The sequence below is a fragment of the Budorcas taxicolor genome, chromosome 17 (genome assembly GCF_023091745.1).
Source record: "Budorcas taxicolor isolate Tak-1 chromosome 17, Takin1.1, whole genome shotgun sequence".
In the NCBI taxonomy this organism is placed as follows: domain Eukaryota; kingdom Metazoa; phylum Chordata; class Mammalia; order Artiodactyla; family Bovidae; genus Budorcas; species Budorcas taxicolor.
In genome coordinates this window covers 1,349,330-1,371,336 of record NC_068926.1, presented here as the reverse complement: position 1 = coordinate 1,371,336, position 22,007 = coordinate 1,349,330, and the positions used below count along the sequence as shown (strand labels likewise).

At 40.5% G+C, this 22,007-nt stretch overlaps 1 pseudogene; it reads right to left on the bottom strand.

Moving 5' to 3' along the window:
• Positions 1-19,094: 19,094 nt before the first annotated feature.
• LOC128062543 (zinc finger FYVE domain-containing protein 1-like) lies at positions 19,095-21,408 on the bottom strand (annotated as a pseudogene).
• Positions 21,409-22,007: the final 599 nt, after the last annotated feature.

Sequence of the window (22,007 nt, the reverse complement as noted above, 5' to 3'; positions counted from 1 at the left end):
TCTTAATAAATTCCATATATATGTGTTAGTATACTGTACTGGTGTTTTTCTTTCTGGCTTACTTCACTCTGTATAGTCGGCTCCAGTTTCATCCATCTCATTAGAACTGATTCAAATGTATTCTTTTTAATGGCTGAGTAATACTCCATTGTGTATACATACCACAGCTTTCTTATCCATTCATCTGGTGATGGACATCTAGGTTGCGTCCATGTCCTGGCTATTATAAACAGTGCTGCGATGAACATTGGGGTACATGTGTCTCCTTCAATTCTGGTTTCCTCGGTGTGTATGCCCAGCAGTGGGATTGCTGGGTCATAAGACAGTTCTATTTGCAATTTTTAAAGGAATCTCCACACTGTTCTCCATAGTGGCTGTACTAGTTTGCATTCCCAGCAACAGTGTAAGAGGGTTCCCTTTTCTCCACACCCTCTCCAGCATTTATTGCTTGTAGACTTTTGGATCGCAGACATTCTGACTGGTGTGAAGTGGTACCTCATTGTGGTTTTGATTTGCATTTCTCTAATAATGAGTGATGCTGAGTATCTTTTCATGTGTTTGTTAGCCATCCGTATATCTTCTTTGGAGAAATGTCTATTCAGTTCTTTGGCCCATTTTTTGATTGGGTCGTTTATTTTTCTGGAATTGAGCTGCCTAAGTTGCTTGTATATTTTTGAGATTAGTTGTTTGTCAGTTGCTTCGTCTTTAAACTGTGATAGTAGATGTTAAACTTGCTTTGAAATTGGGGAAAATAAATTTTGTTAGCTTTTTATTGGTGTCATATTGCCATCTAGTGATGAAAAACTATATGACTAGCACACAGCTAAAAGGCAAAGTAAAATCTCCACACGGCTTTTCCTTTCCTTTACTCTCTAAAATTTTACTGGATTTTTTCTTTCTGGCTTACTTCACTCTATATAAAGATGGTAATGATAACCCTGTATGCGAGACAGCAAAAGAGACACAGATGTAGAGAACAGACTTTTGGACTCTGTGGGAGAGGGAGAGGGTGGGATGATTTGGGAGAATGACATTGAAACATATATACTATCACGTAAGAAATGAATCGCTAGTCTATGTTCGATACAGGATACAGGATGCTTGGGGCTGGTGCACTGACTGGGATGACCCAGAGAGATGATATGGGGAGGATGGTGGGAGGGAGGTTCAGGGTTGGGAACTCATGTACACCTGTGGTGGATTCATGTCAATGTATGGCAAAACCAATACAGTATTATAAAGTTAAAAAAAAAAATTTTAAATAAAATAAAGTTTTACTGGAGTGTGGCTGATTTACAATGTTATGTTAGTTTTATATGTACAGAAAAAATGAATTAGCCATACATATACATATATCCATTCATTTTTAGATTCTTTTCCCATATAGGTCATTATAGAGTGTTAAGTAGGGTTTCCTGTGCTATACAGTAGGTTCTTAATAGTTATCTATTTTATATATGGTATTGTGTACATATCATTCCCTCTCCCATATCTCCTGGTATCCATAAGTGTTTTCTACATCTGTGATTCTGTTTTATAAATAAGTTCATCTGTCCCCTTTTATTAGATCCCACATAGAAGTGCACATATAGGGCTTCCAGGTGGTGCTGGTGGCAAAGAACCCACCTGCCAGTGCAGGAGACTTACGAGACACAGCTTTGACCCCTGGGTTGGGAAGATCTCCTGGAGGAGGGCTGGCAACTCACTTCAGTATTCTTACCTGGAGAATTCCATGGACAGAGGACCCCAGTGGACTAAGTCTGAAACCATTGCACTTCACATAAGTGATATTGTATATTTTTCTTTGTCTGACTTGCTTCACTGACTTTACTTCAATCTCTAGGCTCATCCATGTCACTGCAAATGCCATTACTTCATTCTTTTTTATGGCTGAGTAATATCCCATTGTACTTTATCCATTCCTCTGTTGATGGACATTTAGGCTCCTTCCATGTCCTGGCTATTGTAAATAGTATTGCAACGAATATTGGGGTATATGCGTCTTTTCAAATTATGTTTTTTTCCAGACATATGGTCAAGAGTGGGATTGCTGGATCATATGGTAGTTCTAAAGCTAATATATACAAATGGTACCTAATTAAACTTAAAGATTTGCACGGCAAAGGAAACCATAAACAAAACAAAAAGACAATCACAGAATGGGAGAAAATGTTTGCAATGAAGTGACTGACAAGGGCTTAATCTCAAAATAAGCAGCACATGCAGCTCACTATCAAAAGAAGGAAAAAAAATCAAAATAGACAAAAGTTCTAAATAGCTATTTCTCCAAAGAAGATATACAAACGACCAAAAAAGCTCATGAAAAGATTCTCGATATTACTACTTTTTAGAGAAATGCATATAGAACCAACACTCACACTGGTCAGAATGGCCATCATCAAAAAATCTACAAACAATAAATGCTGGGGAGGATGTGGAGAAAAGGGAACCCTCTTACACCGCTTGTGGGAATGTAAATAAGTTCAAAAAGCTATGTGGAATGTAGAAAAGGATACAAATGGACTTACTTATAAGACAGAAATAGTCAGAGATGTAGAAAACAAATCTATGGTTACTGAGGGACAAAGCAGGGAGGGATAAATTAGGAGACTGCGATTGATGTATACACACTAGTGATAGAACAATGTCAGAAACCTGGTCTCCAAAGAAGATTTAGCTTCAGGATCACTCAGAACCAGGCTTGATCACTCAGAACATTTGGGTGGCGGAAGTTTTATTACAGTGAAAAAGGACAGACAGAGATTCTGACATAGACATCAGAAGGACAGAGAGTGCCCACTCGCTAGTCTTAGCAAGGGAAGTATATGCTTTTTCAATTGGTTATTACTGTAAATCAAAAGAATATCTCGAGGTTGTACACTTCTTACCAGACCCACTCCCACAACTTACATTTTAAGATAACGGGATTAGAATTAACAATAGAAAGATCTTACCAGACCCACTCCCACAAAGTACACTTTAAAATGACAGGATTAGTCAAAAGTTTCTTAAGGAGAAACATGTCCTCAAACAGAATACATCATTGTTATATAATCATTGGTACAGTATGTGTGTTAGTCGCTCAGTCATGTCTTTGAGACCCCATGGACTGTAGCCCACCAGGCTCCTTTGTCTATGGGATTCTCCAGGCAAGAATACTGGAGTGGGTTGTCATTTCTTTCTCAGAGCTTAAGGAAAATCACCCTTGAGCAAGAGGAGTTGTTTTGTTGTGTCATTAACTCTGGAATTAAACAAAAAAGGTTTGTCATTTTCCCCTCCAGAGCCCCAGACCCCTTCTCCTCAGAGACCACAGACTACCTAAGAATTAACTCTCTCACTACTATATATAAAATAGATAACTATCAATAATAAGGACCTACTCTATAGCACAGTAGGTCTATAATGATCTGTATGGTATCAAAACTCCATAATGATCTGTATGGGAAAAGAATCTAAAAAGGAGAGGGTATACATATAACTGAGTAACTTAACTGTACAGCACAAACTAATACAACATTGTAAATCAACTATACTTCAATAAAAATTAATTTTAAAAAAAACTACACATCCAGCTCATCAACCTTTGCCTTGGACATCCCTTCCAGACCATCTGCTGAGTTAGAACCTCTTCCTGACTAAAGCTTGCCCCTGAAATGTCCAAGCATGGAAAATGATTTCTGTATTTGATAACTTCCCTGTATCAAATAAAAAAGGCTTCCCTGGTAGCTAAGCTGGTAAAGAATCCACCTGCAATACAGAAGACCCTGGTTCAATTCCTGGACTGGGAAGATCCTCTGGAGCAGGGATCGGCTTTACCCACTCCAGTATTCTTGGGCTTCCATGGTGGCTAAGCTGGTAAAGAATCTGCCTGCAATGGAGGAGACCTGGGTTCGATCCATGAGTTGGGAAGATCCCCTGGAGAAGGGAACAGCTAGCTACTCCAGTATTCTGGCCTGGAGAATCCCATGGACTGTATAGTCCATGGGGTCTGAAAGAATCAGACGTGATTTTCACTTTCACTTTTTTCTGTACCAAGTTGACAGCTTTTGCATGATTCATAAATCACTTTAATGGTACTCATGAAGAAAACACCCTATTTGGGAGATGTAATTCATTAATGTCTCTTCTGGATTCATGGCAATCAAGGGATGCTTTGGTCAGGGACCTGAAACACTTTTCTATCCACTTCAAAGCAGAGAAACTTTTGAGACCAGTGTAGTTCCATTTAGATATATGTGAACACAAATAATTATGCATATTTTGGGGATCAATGATAATTACAAAATACTTATATTACATAAATTTATTCATCTTCTAATAAATTTACATAATTGCACTCAACTGACACTTAAGCCCCTGGAAATTACCAGCTTTTATCAATAATTTTTTCTGGCTAATAAGCCCAAACTGCTAGTTTATTTGCCTTTCATCTCTCACCACACTTACTTTATATAACAAATGCATTTAATAATTTTATAATAATATTTTAGTTGGCTTATCTTTTTCTTAATAATGTCTACATTTCTAAACATAACATATAAAAAAAATGTGATGCAGAAATTAGAATACATTCACTTAGTTGTTCTTATATGAACAAAAATGGATTGGTATACACTTATAAGATCATCTTGTCTGGTTAACATCTGGTATGGATATATTTAGAGTACAAGGAGGTCTCCAGAGAGATGGAAGCATGTTTACAAAATGAAACAGAGATGGTGGTACAGGCCTTGTAATCTATTGATTTATTGCCACTGTGAAAAACAAGGACATCCTTCATTTTTATTCAAGGGAGTTAAATGTGTTTCTCATGGGAAAGATTGTTACAGTTATGGATACTGCGTGCTACCTCAATCCACTCAGTTACTATAACAAAATATCATAGACTTGCATTTATAAACAACAGACATTTATTTCTCAAAGTTCTGGGAGCTGGAGGTCAAGACACAAGCAGGTTCAGCATCTGGGCTCTTGCCCACTTTCTGGTTCATACATGGCTTTTTTCTTGCTGTGTTCTCACAATGCAGAAGAGATAAGGGAGCTATCTGGGGTCTCTTTACAAGGGCACCAATCCATTCATAACTGCTACATCCTTGTGACCTCATCACCCCACAAAGGCCCCACCTCCAAATACCATTACAATGAGCATTGGGATTTAACATATGAATTTTGTGGGGAGGGACACAAACGTTAGGTCTATAGCTCATGTAAACAACATATTCTTATAAGAAAGGACAGTAAGTTAAGGGGTTCATTGAAACTCCAAAAGCAGAAACTGAATATTATCTACTTAAATAGCTCATTAGTAGATAATGAGTAATTAACTGATTTTATTTTGCCTTGTCTTGGTAGCAAAATTTTAAAATAAAGCTAAGAAAGGTGTCTGATATACCATAAACTACAGACAAGCTACACACAAGATGGCTAAGTAGAAGGACATGTTCTTATCTGCTGCAAGAACTCCAAAATTACAACTCACTGCTGAACAACCATTGACAGGAGAATGTTGAATCCCACCAAAAAAAAGATACCCCACATCTAAGGGCAAAGGAGAAGCCCCAGCAAGATGGTAGGAGGGGTAAAATCACATTTAGAATCAAACCCCATATCCACCAGAGAGCCTCAGAGGGTTCAAACAAAACCTAGTGCACACGAGGACCCAGACACCCTACAGAGACTGAGCCAGACCTGCCTGTGAGAGTTTGAGTGTCTCCTGAGGAGGTACGGGTCAGCAGTGGCCTGCCAGAGGGTCAGGGACTCTGGGTGCAACAGACCTGGGCCACACAGCATATGGCATAAGCCCTTTTGGAAGAGGTTGCCATTAACCCCACCATAGAACCACCAAGCAGACAACCAACAAACTGCAGGAAAATTATACCAAATAAATTCTTACACTGTTAAGAAAGTTCTAGGAACAACAACAGATTTTCCAACAGGGGGATCTGGAAAAGGTACTGAGAACTCCCAGGGAAACTGACTTTGGAGGCAAGTGGGATTTGATTACAGAACTTCCACAGGACTGGGGAAACAGGCTCTTGCAGGGCACAAATAAAACCTTGTGTGCGCTAGGATCCAGGAGAAAGGATCAGTGACCCTACAAGAAACTGACCCAGATTTGCCTGCGAGTGTCCAGGAGTCTCCGGCAGAGGCATGCATCTGCCATGGCCTGCTGCAGGGTTGGGGGCACTGAAAGCAGCAGTGAGTGCATGGGACCTTTGGAAGGAGATCCCATTATCTTCATTGCCTCCACCACAGTTTGGTATCAGGTCAAACAACAGGGAGGGAAAACAGCCCTGCCCATCAGCAGAAAATTGAATTAAAGATTTACTGAGCATACTGCTGCTACTGCTAAGTCTCTTCGGTAGTGTCTGACTCTGCGACCCCATAGACGGCAGCCCACCAGGCTCTGCCATCCCTGGGATTCTCCAGGCAAGAACAATGGAGTGGGTTGCCATTTCCTTCTCCAATGCATGAAAGTGAAAAGTGAAAGTGAAGTCACTGAGTCGTGTCCAACTCTCAGCGGCCCCATGGACTGCAGCCTACCAGGCTCCTCTGTCCACGGGATTTTCCAGGCAAGAATACTGGAGTGGGGTGCCATTGCATGGCCCTGCCCAACAGAGCAGGATCCAGTTTCCCCCACAGTCAGTCTCTCCCAACAGGAAGCTTACATAAGCCTCTTATCCTTATCCATCAGAGGGCAAACAGAATGAAAACTACAATCACAGAAAACTAACCAAACTAATCACACTGACCATGGCCTTGTCTAACTCAGTGAAACTGTGAGCCATGCCATGTATGGTCAACAAAGACAGACAGGCTATGGTGGAGAGTTCTGACAAAATGTGGTCCACTGGAGAAGGAAATGGCAAACCACTTCAATCTTCTTGCTTTGAGAACCCCATGAACAGTACAAAAATGTAAAAATACATGACACTGAAAGAAGAACTCCCCAGGTTTGTAGGTAATTCCAGAAAGAATTAAGAGATGGAGCTAAAGTAAAAACAATGCCCAGGTGTAGATATGACTGGAGATTGAATTAAAGTCTGATGCTGTAAGAACAGTATTGCATAGGAACCTGGAATGTTAGGTCCATGAATCAAGGTAAACTAGAAGTGGCCAAACATGAGATGGCAAGAGTGAACATCAACATTTTAGGAATCAGTGAACTAAAATGGACTGGAATGGATGAATTTAATTCAGATGACTGAATGGAGGAGGGGTGAAATCACATTTATTTTATTTTTTTTAATTTTTATTTTTACTTTATTTTACTTTACAACACTGTATTGTTTTTGCCATACATTGACATGAATCCACCACGGGTGTACATGCGTTCCCAAACATGAACCCCCCTCCCACCTCTGGAGAAAAGAAATCACATTTAGAATCAAACCCCATATCCACCAGAGAGCCTCAGAGGGTTCAAACCAAACCTAGTGCACACGAGGACCCAGACACCCTACAGAGACTGAGCCAGACCTGCCTGTGAGAGTTTGAGTGTCTCCTGGGGAGGTACAACTACTACTGTGGGCAAGAATTCCTTATAAGAAATGAAATAGCCATCATAGTCAACAAAGGAGTCCAAAATGCGGTACTTGGGTGCAGTGTCAAAAATGAGAGAATGATCTCTGTTCATTTCCAAGGCAAACCATTCAATATCACAGTAATCCAAGTCCATGTCCCAACCAGTAATGCTGAAGAAGCTGAAGTTGAATGGTTCTATGAAAACCTGCAAGACTTTCTAGAACTAACACCAAAAAAAAGATGTCCTTTTCATCATAGGGGACTGGAATGCAAAAGGAGGAAGTTAAGAGTTACATGGATAAACAGGCAAATTTGGCCTTGGAGTACAAAATGAATCAGGGCAAAGGCTACCAGAATTTTGCCAAGAGAACGCACTGGTCATAGCAAACACCCTCTTCCAACAACACAACAGAAAACTCTACACATGAACATCACCAATGACCAATACTGAATCAGATTAATTATTATTTTTCCAGCCAAAGATGGAGGTCTATACAGTCAATTAAAACAAGACCATGAGCTGACTGTGGCTCAGAACATGAACTCTTTATAGCAAAATTCAGACATGAATTGAAGAAAGTAGGGAAACCACTGGACCATACAGGTACGACCTAAATCAAATCCCTTATGATTATACAGTGGAAGTGAAAAATGGATTCAAGGGTTTAGATCTGATAAACAGAGTGTCTGAAGAACTATGGACAGAGGTTTGTGCCACTGTACCAGAGGCAGGGATCAAAACCATCCCCCCAAAAAAAGAAATGCTAAAAGGCAAAATAGTTGTCTGAGGAGGCCTTAAAATGGCTAAGAAAAGAAGAGATGCTAAAGGCAAAGGAGAAAAGGAAAGATACACACATTTGAATGCAGAGTTCCAAAGAATAGCAAGGAGAGATTAAAAAAAAAAAAAAAAAAGCCTTCCTCAGTGATCAATGCAAAGCAATAGAGGAAAGCAGTAGAATGGGAAATCCTAGAGATCTCTTCAAGATTATTAGAGATCCCAAGGGAATATTTCATGCAAGGATGGGCACGATAAAGGAAAGAAATGGTATGGACCTAACAGAAGCAGGAGATGTTAAGAAGAGGTGGCAAGAATACACAGAAGAACTATACAAAAAAGATCTTCACGACCCAGATAATCACGATGGTGTGTTCACTGACCTAGAGTCAGGCATCCTGGTATTTGAAGTCAAGTGAGCCTTAGGAAGCATCACTACAAACAAAACTAGTGGAGGTGATCGAATTCAAATTGAGCTATTACAAATCCTTAAAAATGATGCTGTGAAAGTGCTGTACTCAATATACCAGCAAATTTGGAAAACTCATCCGTGGTCACAGGATTGGAAAAGGTCAGTTTTCATTTGAATACCAAAGAAAGGCACTGCCAAAGGATGCTCAAATACAACTGCACTCATCTCACATACTAGCAAAGTAATGCTCATAATTCTCCAAGCCAGGTTTCAGCAGTATGTGAATCAAGAACTTTCAGATGTTCAAACTGGATGTAGAAAAGGCAAAAGAACCAGAGATCAAATTGCTAACATCTGTTGCATCACAGAAAAATATCTACTTCTGCTTTATTCATTATGACAGTCTTTGACTGTGTGCATCACATCAAACTGTAGAAAATTCTTCAAGAGATGGAAATGCCAGACCACCTTACTTGCCTCCTGAGAAATTTGAATGCAGGCCAAGAAGCAACAATTAGAACCAGACATGGTATAAACCGGTTCTAAATTGTGAAAGGAGTACGACGAGGCTGCATATTGTCACCCTGCTTATTTAGCTTATATACAGAGTACATCATGAGAAACACTGGGCTGGATGAAGCACAAGCTGGAATCAAAACTGTAAAGGAGAAATATCAATAACTTCAGATGACATCACCCTTATGGCAGAACTGAAGAAGAACTAAAGCACCTCTTGATAAAAGTGGGAGAGTGAAAAAGTTGGCTTAAAGCTCAACATTCAGAAAACTAAAATCATGGCATCTGGTCCCATCACTTCATGGCAAATAGATGGGAAAACAAAGGAAACAGTGAGAGACTTTTTTTTCTTGGGCTCCAAAATCACTGCAGATCATGACTGCAGCCCTGAAATTAAAAGACGCTTGCTCCATGGAAGAAAAGCTATGCCCAACCAAGACAGCATATTAAAAAGCAGAGACAATACTTTGCCAACAAAGGCCCTTCTAGTCAAAGCTCTGGTTTGTCTAGTAGTCATGTATAAACGTGAGAGTTGGACCATAAAGAAAGCTGAATGCCAAAGAATTGATGCTTTTGAACTGTGGTGTTGGAGAAGACTCTTGAGAGTCCCTGGGACTGCAAGAAGATCAAACCAGTCCATCGTAAAGGAAATCGGTCCTGAATATTCATGGGAAGGACTGATGCTGAAGCTGAAGGTTCAATACTTTGGCCACCTGATTAAAAAACTGACTCATTGGAAAAGACTCTGATGCTGGGTAAGATTGAAGGCAAGAGAAGAAGGGGATGACAGAGGATGAGATGGATAAATGGCATCACCAACTCGATGTACATGAGTTTGAGAAAACTCCAGGAATTGGGGATCTACAGTGAAGCCTGGTGTAATGCAGTCCACGGGGTTGCAAAAAGTCGGATATGACTGAGCAACTGAACTGAACTGATACCATAAACATTTAATAAATAATAGTGACTCACTAACTGAAGTTGTGCTATATATTTGAACTGATAGAGACAAAGTGGCTCAGACGATAAAGCATCTGCCTACAGTGCGGGAGACGCGGGTTCGATCCTTGGGTCAGGAAGATCCTCTGGAGAAGGAAATGGCAACACAACCCAGTACCCTTGCCTGGAAAATCCCATGGAGAGAGGAGTGTGGTAGGCTACAGTCCATGGGGTCGCAAAGAGTCAGACACTACTGAGCGACTTCACTTTCCTTTTCTTTAGGGCAAAAGTGAAAAGAAAGAGAAAGTGAAGATAGTAGGGGACTGGAATGCGAAAGTAGGAAGTCAAGAGATATCTGGAGTAACAGGCAGATTTGGCCTTCCAATACAAAATGAGGCAGGCAAACACTAACCGAGTTTTGCCAAGAGAATACACTGATATAGCAAACTCTGTCTCAGCAAGTGGGAAAATCATATTTTATATATCAGGTTTAAAAAAAAAAGCAAGACCAGCCAGTGAATAAAGATCCAGAACCGACACTGAAGTCCCAAAGACTTGTGACTTCTAACTACTGCACTACTGCCTCCAGTAAATAATATACCATGCACATCAGTTAATCAAATATTTCTTGAGAAACTATTATGCTACATTTTTTCAGGTAAAAAATGAGAGCATGGTGTCTGTATCAAGCTTACACTGGGCATAACAAAATAAACAAAAATTTAATGAAGTGTGATACATTCAATGAAAGAGTTACAAGATTGTGAGAGCACAAAAATGTTGAGTAATTCAGGAAGTAAAGAGGAAAAAAGTAGGTCTGGCCTCACAGAATTTCAAGACTGTGGACACTAACACGTGTTTCCACACATGAAAAATACATGTATTTAAGAGAAAGAACAGCTCAGTGTAAATGTGTTGTTAGCCTTTCAGAGACCTCTTGGTGCCAACTTGCAAGGCCAGTTTGGCCTGCAGTTATTTTGGAAGCCAAGGGGGTGCCACGGTGAATCCAAAATCAGTGAGAATTGAAACTCAAAAGTTTTAGAACACATTTATTTTACTTTCTAAAAAGTATGCATTTTCTTATCATTTATATGCCATATTTTATTAAGTGAATTAACAAAAAGGTAATGAATATAGCTTAAAATATGATAAAAATACTGACTTTGAAATTTTGCATATGAACTTACACCATGGGCAGGACAATAGACTCCCCTGAACAAAGTAGGCATGACACAGAAGCAAGGATGATGAGTTATGAAAATATTTCAACTTTATAAACAGATACAAGGGATTCTCTATTTATTATTTCTTCAGACTGATGTATACTTATTTCTCACAGAAAAACAGTGCTATAGATCTTATTACAAAAACCATACATACTGAGATGTACTTGAAAAGATACACAGTTATTTCATTCTTTCTCCAAGTTGTAGACCCTTGGTGAAACTTCCTCCCTAGAAAGAAAAACAGAACACACCTTTGCATCATTCATGAAAAAAACCATAACCCACAAGAGATAAACGATAGACCAGAAGTTAGTCTTTTAAGAGATCAGGCCAAAAATTTTAAGCAATCTTAAAATCTTAATCATGAATGCCCCAGAAATATGCAGGTGTGAGTTTGTTGGCATCAAATCCATCTGATCATGTGGTAAAAGCAGTTTTCTTATGTCATCCTAGCCATAAAAAGCTGCCATTGCCCTGTTAAGATACACCGAATTTTTTCACCTTACTACCTCAGAATAACTGAGCACTGTACTTAGGGAAAAAAAAAAACCTTTTTTCCAACTTCATCCTAGCCTACAAATCTAACTTGAAAACTACTGCTACTGCTAAGTCACTTCAGTCGTGTCCGACTCTGTGAGACCCCATAGACGGTAGCCCACCAGGCTCCCCCGTCCCTGGGATTCTCCAGGCAAGAACACTGGAGTGGGTTACCATTTCCTTCTTCAGTGCATGAAAGTGAAAAGTTAAAGTGAAATCGCTCAGTCATGTCCGACTCTTAGCGACCCCATGAACTGCAGCCCACCAGACTCCTCCGTCCATGGGATTTTCCAAGCAATAGTACTGGAGTGGGTTGCCATTGCCTTCTCCAAAACCTAGCCAGGCCTAATTCCGTGGCTCCAGCCCTTGCGCTTGGCAATGGTTCACACCCTGAAGAGCGGCTTCTCTCTGGATCCTAACAAATCCACCTCTCATCGCTTTGTCCTTCAGTGAATTTTTGCAATGAGACATCAGGGCCTGAGTTTCATTAGTTTTGGCCAAGCTTGAGTCCCAGGAGAGAGCTGAAGGACAGGAGGAAAAAGCAGTGGGAGAAACGTAGCAAGGAATCCCCTTCATAGCCCGCCAGAAAATTTGCTAAATATCTGACAGGTGCTCACAATTTCATTGGTCTGATCCTTGGCACAGAGAAGAGAAAGAACAGAAGAACCCCCACCGGCTTGTGTAACAGCTACTGGGGCTCCACAGATAGCACCTTTGGGACATGCTGAGGAGTAGCCTCTCCAGAGTCCCTCAATTGTGCTCCCTGCCATCCGCTTGTTCACAGGAGGTTTGAGGGAACAAGAAACGAGAGATTGTAAAGGAATTAAGATTTCATTAGGCATGTCCCTCCAGCCATAGGAATGAGGAAAAACATTAAATCAATTATTTTTTTTGTTTTAAAGTAACATAATCTATCATGCCTCTCCAGGCTACCTATTATTAATACTTAACACATACATCATAAAATGTAAATCATTTTAAAATAAAGTATAATATATTTATATTCAAGAAATAGTACCAACACAATTCTGGGTATAAACCATATAACGAAGAAAATATAAGTGAACTAACCTGTTACTGCTATTTATAAATTGAAACTACTCATTCCTATGAAAAGAAGAAAATACAGTTGGACAAATTAATATTTAATACATATGTGTTGAACTTATTCGAATTTTAACATTTGGGCAACATTGGGACAAGGAGATACATACACACAAATAAATCACAAATCAGGAAAATAATTCAGTTCGTACCTCAGAATTTCTTACTTAAAATCCTCAAATAATTGTCCCCTGGGATGACCCATCAGTGCAATATATTTCTAAATTACATTTGTGTTTGTAACAAGTAGATAGTGTGAAGTAATGGGAAGATCGAGACTTGGTAGTAAAGGATTATGTTTCAGTGCTATCTCTGCCATTTTTTCTAACCTTTGGCAAGTTACTGAGCCTTAGTTTGTCCTTTGTTAAACAGGGAAATTTACAAGTTTCAGCACGTCACTGCGAGGATACAGTAGGGAACTTCAGGTCAGTTCAGACCTCAGTCATGTCCCACTCTTTGCGATCTCATGCACTGCAGCATGCCAGTCTTCCCTGTCCATCACCAACTCCTGGAGCTGGCTCAGACTCATGTCCATAGAGTTGGTGATGCCATCCAATCATCTCATCCTCTGTTGTCCTTTTCTCCTCCTGCCTTCAATCTTTCCCAACATCAGGGTCTTTTCCAGTGAGTCAGTTCTTTGCATAAGGTGGCTGAAGTATTGGAGTTTCATCTTCAGCATCAGCCCTTCCAATGAATATTCAAGACTGATTTCCTTTATGATGGACTGGTTTGATCTTCTTGCAGCCCAAGGGTCAGGAGTCTTCTCTCAAGAGTCTTCTCCAACATCACAGTACAAAAGCATCAATTCTTCAGCACTCAGCTTTCTTTATGGTCCAACTCTCATATCCATATATGACTACTCGAAAAACCATAGCTTTGACTAGATGGACATTTGTCAGCAAAGTAATGTCTCTGCTTTTTAATATGCTGTCTAGGTTGGGCATAGCTTTGCTTTCAAGGAGCAAGTGTCTTTTAATTTCACAGCTGCAGTCACCATCGGCAGTGATTTTGGAACCCAAGAAAAGAAAGTCTCTCACTGTTTCCGTTGTTTCCTCATCTGTTTGCCATGAAGTGATGGGACCAGATGCCATGATCTTAGTTTTTTGAAAGTTGAGTTTTAAGCCACTTTCACTCTCCTCTTTCACTCTCATCAAGAGGTTCTTTAGTCCCTCTTCACTTTCTGTCATACGGGTGGTGTCATCTGCATATTTGAGGTTATTGATATTTCTCCTAGCAATCTTGATTCCAGCTTGTGCTTCATCTAGCCCAACATTTCTCATGAAGTACTCTCCATATAAGCTAAATAAGCAGGGTGACAATGTACAGCCTTGTCATACTCCTTTCCCAATTTGGAACCAGTCTGTTGTTCCATGTCCGGTTCTAACTGTTGCTTCTTGACCTGCATACATATTTCTCAGGAGGCAGGTAAGGTGTTCTGGTACTCAGCACTTGTCACAGGACTGAAAAAGGTCAGTTTTCATTCCAACCCCAAAGAAAGGCAATGCCAAAGAATGTTCATACTACTGCACAATTGCAATCATCTCACACGCTAGCAAAGTAATGCTCAAAATTCTCTAATGAAGCTTCAACAGTACGTGAACAGAGAACTTCCAGATGTTCAAGATGGATTTAGAAAAGGCAGAGGAACAAGAGACCAAATTGCCAACATCCACTGGATCATCAAAAAAGCAAGAGAGTTCCAGAAAAACATCTACTTCTTCTTTATTAACTATGCCAAAGCCTTTGTGTGGATCATGACAAACTCTGGAAAAGTAGGGAAAGTGGCCAGTGAGTAGTGGATACCCACCAATATATTTTTCTCCATCATTTCCTTAATTCCCATGACTCCATACTCAGACCTTTTGATAAGTTTAAGATGCTCTCTATTGCTTTTATTTTTTTCACTTTCTTTTTTAATTTAAATTTATTTATTTTAATTGGAGGCTAATTACTTTACAATATTGTATTGGTTTTGCCATACATCAACATGAATCCACCATGGGTACTTTTAGCATCTTTCTCCTATAGGAGAAATATCTTGAATGATACTAAGAGCACTCCTATAGGAGAAATAGGCAAAGGAAATAAAACCAAAATAAACTAATGGGACTCCATCAAACTAAAAAGCTTTTGCACAGCAAAGAAAACCATCAATTAAAAAAAAGACAGCCTACCAAATGGGAGAAGATATTTGCAAGTGATATATTTGATGTGTGAGTATATAAAATATATATTTATACATATAATATATATTACTATAAAAATTTATATAGAAAATACATAAAGAATTCATACAACCAAAGAACAAAAGTCATCAGAAGATCTGATAGACAACTTTCCAAAGAAGACATGAAGATGGCCAACCGGCACATGAAAAAGTGTTCTCACATCACTAATTATTAGGAAAATGCAAATTAAAACCACAATGAGATATCACCTTACACTTGTCAGAATAGCTGTCATCAAAAAGATAAAAAATAGCAGGTGTTAATGAGGAGGTGGAGAAAAAGGAACACTCGTACACTATTAGTGGAAATGTAAATTGATGAGGCTGCTTTGGAAAATAGTACGGATGTTCCTCAAAAAGCTAAAAATAGAGTCGATGGGAAGATGGCAGAGGAACAAGATGGGGAGATAAACTTTCTCCCCACAAATACATCAGAAATATATCTGCATGTGGAACAACTCCTACAGAACACCTTCTGAATGCTGAATGAAACCCAGACTTTCAATTAACCTCCAATTAAAATAAATAAATTTATATTAAAAAAAGAAAGAACTCACCCTAATTTTTTAAGTACTCTTTTGTTATAATGCATTTTTTCCATGTTTTTGATTTTGTATTTTTGCTAATCTAGTTTTTAGTATTCATTTTCACTTATTGGTTAGTTTATTGACTTGATTGCTCTTTTTTGATTCTTGTTTTTAATTCTTTTTCTCTTTTTATGCTTTGTAAGTGTGTAAGTTTCTTTGGCTAATCTTGGCTGTTAAGTGTTGCTTTTACCATTAGTCTTGGAGTCTTGTCTTCTGTGCTGTGTGGCCTATGAAATGTTGGTGCTACAGTAAGGAGTTGGGCCTGAACTTCCAAAGAGGGAGACCTGAGTCGAGGTCTCTGTACCACCAGAGACCTCCTGCCCCATGGAGCATTAATCAGTGAGAGCTTTCACAAAGGCTTCCATCACAATTCTAAGACCAAGTTCAACCCAAAGAACAGCAAGCTCCACTGCTAGATGCCTCATCTCAAACTTTCAGTGAAACAAGCACAAAATCCTGTTAGACAGTCTACCCAAAAGCATACCAAGCCCCCAGGAACCCCCAAACACACTACCAGCCATGGCACCACCCTTCAGAAAGACAAGATATAGCTCCAACCACAAGAACACAGGCACAAGTCCCCTCAACCAGGAAAGCTTAGCAAGGTCCAACTCCACACATGGGGGGAAGACACCGCAAATAAGAGGAATTACAGTCTTTCAGCCAGCAGAAAGGAGATGACAAACATAGTAAATTAAACAAAATAAAAAGACAAAGAAACATGCAATAGATGAAGGAACATGGTAACACCCACAAGATAAACAAATGAAGAAGAAGCAGGCAGCCCACCTTAAAAATAATTCAGAGTAAAAGTAGGAAAGATGATCTAAAATCTTGGAATTAAAAGAGAGACACAAAGGGAATGAAAGCATGGATCAAGAAGATACAGAAATATTTAACAAGGACCTAGAATAAACAGACAATCTGCAATAAACAACAGAATGAGACAAAGGATACACTGGAGGAAACCAGTAACATAATAACTGAAGCAGAAAAACAGATACATGAGCTGGAGTGGAAATAGCTGAAGCAAAGCAGAATAAAGAAAAAAGGATGAAAAAAAATGAGGACAGCCTCAGAGGCTCTTGGGACTACATTAAGTTCACCAACATCTGGTCTCTGGTGGTACAAAGTCCTGGACTCAGGTCTCCCTCTTTGGAAGTTCAGGCCAACTCCTTACTGTAGCACCAACATTTCATAGGCTACACAGCACAGAAGACAAGACTCCAAGACTAATGGTAAAAGCAACACTTAGCAGCCAAGATTAGCAAAGAAACTTACACACTTACAAAGAGTAAAAGGGTTCCAGAAGAAGAAGGGAAAAAGAAAGGGCTTGAGAAAATACTTGTTGAGATTATAGTCAAAAAATTCCCTAACATGGGAAAGGAAATAGCCACCCAAGTCCAGACAGACAAAGAGACCCATAGAAAATAAACCCAAAGAGAAGTAAGCCAATCAAACATATTAATTGAAACATATTATTCAGGAAAATATTAATCAAACTAACAAAGATTAAACAAAAAAAAATATTAAAAAGAGCAAAGAAAAAGAAACAAATAACATTCAGGGGGATCCACATAAGACTAACAGCTGATCTTTCAACAGAAATTTGTCAGGCCAGAAGGGGTAACAGGGTATACTTAAAGTGATAAAAGGGGAAAAACCTGCAACCAAGATTGCTCTATCTAGCAAGGATCTCATTCAGATTCAAAGGAGAAATAAAAAATTTTACAGATAAACAAAAGTCAGGAGAATTCAGCACAATCAAACCAGCTTTATAACAAATACTAAAGAAACTTCTCTAGAAAAGGAAACATAAGAGAAACAAAAGGCCTACAGAAACAAACCCAAAATAATAAAGTAAATGATAATAGAATCATACATATCAATATATATCATTTACCTAAATGTAAATGGATTAAAAGATCCAACCAAAAGAAGTAGATTGGATGAAAGGACATGAAAACAAGACCCCTATATTTGCTGTCTACAAGAGACCTACTTCATAACTAGAAATATATACAGATTGAAAGTGAGGGGATGGATAAAGATATTCCATGCAAATTGAAATCAAAAGAAAGCAGGGGTAGCAATACTCATATCAGATAAAATAGACTCTAAAATAAAGACCATTACAAGACACAGTGAAGGACACTACATAACAATGAAGGGATCAATCCAAGAAGAAGATATAACAATTATAAATATATATGCGCCCAACATAGGAGCATCTCAATACATAAGGCAAATACCAACAGTTCTTAAAGGTGACTCAGAAGTAGCACAATAATGGTGAGGGATTTAACACTCCACTCACATCAATGGACAGATCATCCAGACAGACAGACAAATTAATAAGAAACACAACCTTAAAAGATATGCAAGAATAGTTGTACCTAATTGATATCTTCAGAGCATTTCATCCAAAGAGTTCATTTCACTTTTTTCCAAGTACACATGGAACATCCTCCAGGATTGATTACATTTTGGGTCACAAATAAAGTCTTGGTAAATTTTTTTTTAAATTGAAATTATTTCAATCATCTTTTCTGACCGCATTGCTGTAGAATTAGATGTCAAATACAGGAAAATGCCTGTAAAAAACACAAACACATGGAGGCTAAACAATATGCTCTGAATATCCAAAGGGTCACTGAAGAAATCAAAGAAGAAATTAAAAAAAAAAAAACCTATAAACAATTGACAATGAAAACACAACTAAAAACCTATAGGATGTAATAAAATTAGTGATAAGAGGGAAGTTTATAGCAATACAAGCCAACTTCAAGAAACAAAAGAAATATCAAATAAAAGCAAGTAGAAAAAGAAGAACCCAAAATTCCAAAATTAGTAGAAGGAAAGAAATCCTAAAGATCAGAGCAGAAGTAAATGAAATGAAGACAATAGCAAAGATCAATAAAACTAAAAGCTTGTTCTTTGAGAAAATAAACAAATTTGACAAACCATTAGCCAGACTCATCCAGAAAAAAAACTGAGAAGACTCAAATCAACAAAATTAGAAAACAAAAAGGAGAAATGACAACAGACAATTCAGAAATGCAAAGGATCATAAGAGACTTGGAGAGGGCAATGGCAACCCACTCCAGTACTCTTGCTTGGAAAACCCCATGGGCAGAGGAGCCTGGTAGGCTGCAGTCCATGGGGTCGCTAAGAGTCGGACATGACTGGGCGACTTCACTTTCACTTTACACTTTCCTTTTTTTTTCGGGGTTGGGCGGAGGGGCAGTTAAAAGTCACCGGCTTTAAAGCAGACTCGGACAGGATGGTCCCAGCCTCGCAAGGGGACAGCCCTGCGGTCGTGGGAACACTCATCGCAGAAGCCCTGTCCACAGGCCCGGCAGTGGTTCGAGAGCTTGATGCTGAACTCCTTCCAGCAGCTGTGGCAGTGCAGGATCTCGTGGTCCAGGACCCAGTACGCCGGCCTGGCCGCATCCTTCACCAGACCTAGTGGTGTATCAATGGCTGTCACTACGGCTCCTAAAGTGTTCTGCACTGCCTCACCCACCTTCCGAGTGATCAGCGTTCCACTTTTGTCATCCCCCTGTGCCTCAGTGACATCTAACTGGGAATTCCTGTCTTCATAGCAGTTGTCACACACCTGCATGGGCTCAGGGGCACAGCCCCACTCAGGCACCAGCCAGGTCTTGGATGAACAGCTGTCACAGAAGCCCTCCCCCACAGGCCAGCAGTGATGCTTGGTGTCGATATCTTTAAAGGATGTAGCACATTTGCTGCAGCTCAGGATCTGGGAGTTGGGCTTCCAGTAGGCAGGGGCAATCTGGTCTGTCAGCCAGGATGTCACAGCCTTGGTGGGCCCAAGGCTAAGCTCAGACACCGACTGAGCCATGAAGTTCATTCTGTCCAAGAGGCGCTGGGCAGCGTTGTTATTGTCTTTCAGAAATCCATTGGTTCCAGGCCACACGTGCACAATCTCTGTCCCCACCATCGTATCCACAGGATCTTGGTTCCCAAACCAGTACGGCTATGACAGACCACACTGCAGTTGGGACATTCGATCAAGTACCCAGACCAGGCATATTTTGCAAGACCCATCCAGGGGGAGTCAGTGGAAGCAGCCGTCTTGGGCACCACACTGACTTCATTGCCTCTCTCGTAGCAGGCCTTGCAGGTGAAAACCCGGTTGTCATACTGGTGGGAATATCTGCAGTGGCTCTTGGCTTCATGAGGTACCCCTTCTTTCCCATGATTCATGCTATTCTTACATCTAGCCCCACAGCTGAGACACAGGGAGGAGCAGGTGGAGTACTCATCTGGAAAAAAGGAGCTGTGTGCCATCTGGTCATCGGGGATCTCACCACTGAAGCAGTCACTCAGAGCCTTCAGGTGTTTGAAGATGATGCCCAGGTGCCGGGGAGAACGGGTGGTATTGTTCTCCGGTTGCTTCTCCAGAGCACGCCCAAGCCCAGAAAAGTCAGTGGGAAGGTTGTAGGCCCTCATCCCCTTGTAGTGAATAGAACTGAAAGCTTCTGGGAAGCATCCCAGCTTTCAGAACCGGTTCTGGATGAGCTTCTCCGGCACCTCGGAGGGGTGATCAGAGCCCAGCAGCTGGGTGTGCACAGTCTCATGGAAAATGATAACAGCAGGGCCCAAGGTGGACAAGGGGACATCCAGGCCACAGCAGGCAGTGGTAGCCTTGAGCTCCTTAGTGAAATGTTTCAAATAAGCTTCTGAGGCATCTCCAAGGAACTTGAAGAGGTCGTTGTGCAGTCAGTCTACATGGATTCAATAGATGACGAGGTCTGAGATGGCCAGGACCTTAAGCAGCAGCCCTGTTCTCTGGCTTAGATTCACTGTAGCTCCCAAGAACCCTTCGATGTCTATAACAGCTACTCTGTGGTTGGGTCATATGCTGCCCACACTCCCACAGTGCAGGACTCCTGGGTAAGGGAGGTTTTGAAGGCTTCTTGGCCATAAAAGAAAGTGTGGTTGAGGGTATGAGACTTCCCATCCCCAGTATTTCCAAAGATGGAAACCACTTTCAGATACTGATCAGGTTTGCAGTCCAATTTCCTAATGAAGTCCTCTTCATTCATTACCTGAATTTCTTCATTTTCATCTACTAGCAGGAAACTCACAACCTTCTCAGTCATCTTCTTCCTCTTGGTCTCCTCATCCATCCCTTCTTCTTTCAGCAACTCCTGGACCTTAGTGACATGGTACACAGTAACGGGGTGCCTCCTTTTGTTACCCCCGGAATGAGTCCTCTTCTGGCACTCCAGGCACAAACTGATTTTACAGGTCTGGCACCTCACCACTGCCCTCTGCTTCACATCTGGAGAGTGCCCATTGGGGCCCTTTCAGGGGTCACAGTAAGGGACATGGCCAGCTTTGAATCTGAACCACTCATGGTCTCTCAGGTGCTCCTGACGATGGAGTTCCTCCTCACAACGGAAACACTACAGGCTACAATACTCATCACACTAGAAGACAGCTTTGTCAGTCCCACTGCAGGTGTAACTTTCCTGGCACAGCAGCCCTGGATTCAGGCCCTTCTCTGCTGGGGAAGTCTGGGCACTCATATTCAGACTGGAAGGAAACCGCCTACCATGCAACGGTACCTGGGCTTTCCCCAGGGGAAGTGAAGACAGAGGTGTTGAGTCTGAAGACTGCACACAACTTCCACAGGGTTCTGAATACCCTAAAAAAAAAGTGTTTTGTTAAAAAAAAAAAATCGATGTCCTATTAGAATTCTTCATACACTCACAAATGTTTCAATGTTTAATTTTCTGCTTCTAAGATTCTTGAATCAGCAGCAATGTTGATTTGGTTTGATATTTTCATCTTCCATAAAGTGCAGGCAAATATGTGGTCAAAATCAACTCGAAAGGGTCTTTTATGGCTATCAGGGAGATCTGATGGATTTACTGAGGTGGGCTCATGGGTGGGGCCTCAGCCACAAGGTTTTGGTAATGAAAGAGTGGTCAGGAGCCTTTCAATATTATCCAACCTCAAGTCAATATTTCTGGGGAGACCAGTAAGCAGTTCTGTCATGGCGAGGCAGCATCTGGGAACTACAGGGCACTAGTGGAGGTGGGGGCTGTTCTTCAGGGCACCGGTGGATCCATCCCCATCTCCATTTCCACCCCCCTCCACTTTACACTTTCATGCATTGAAGAAG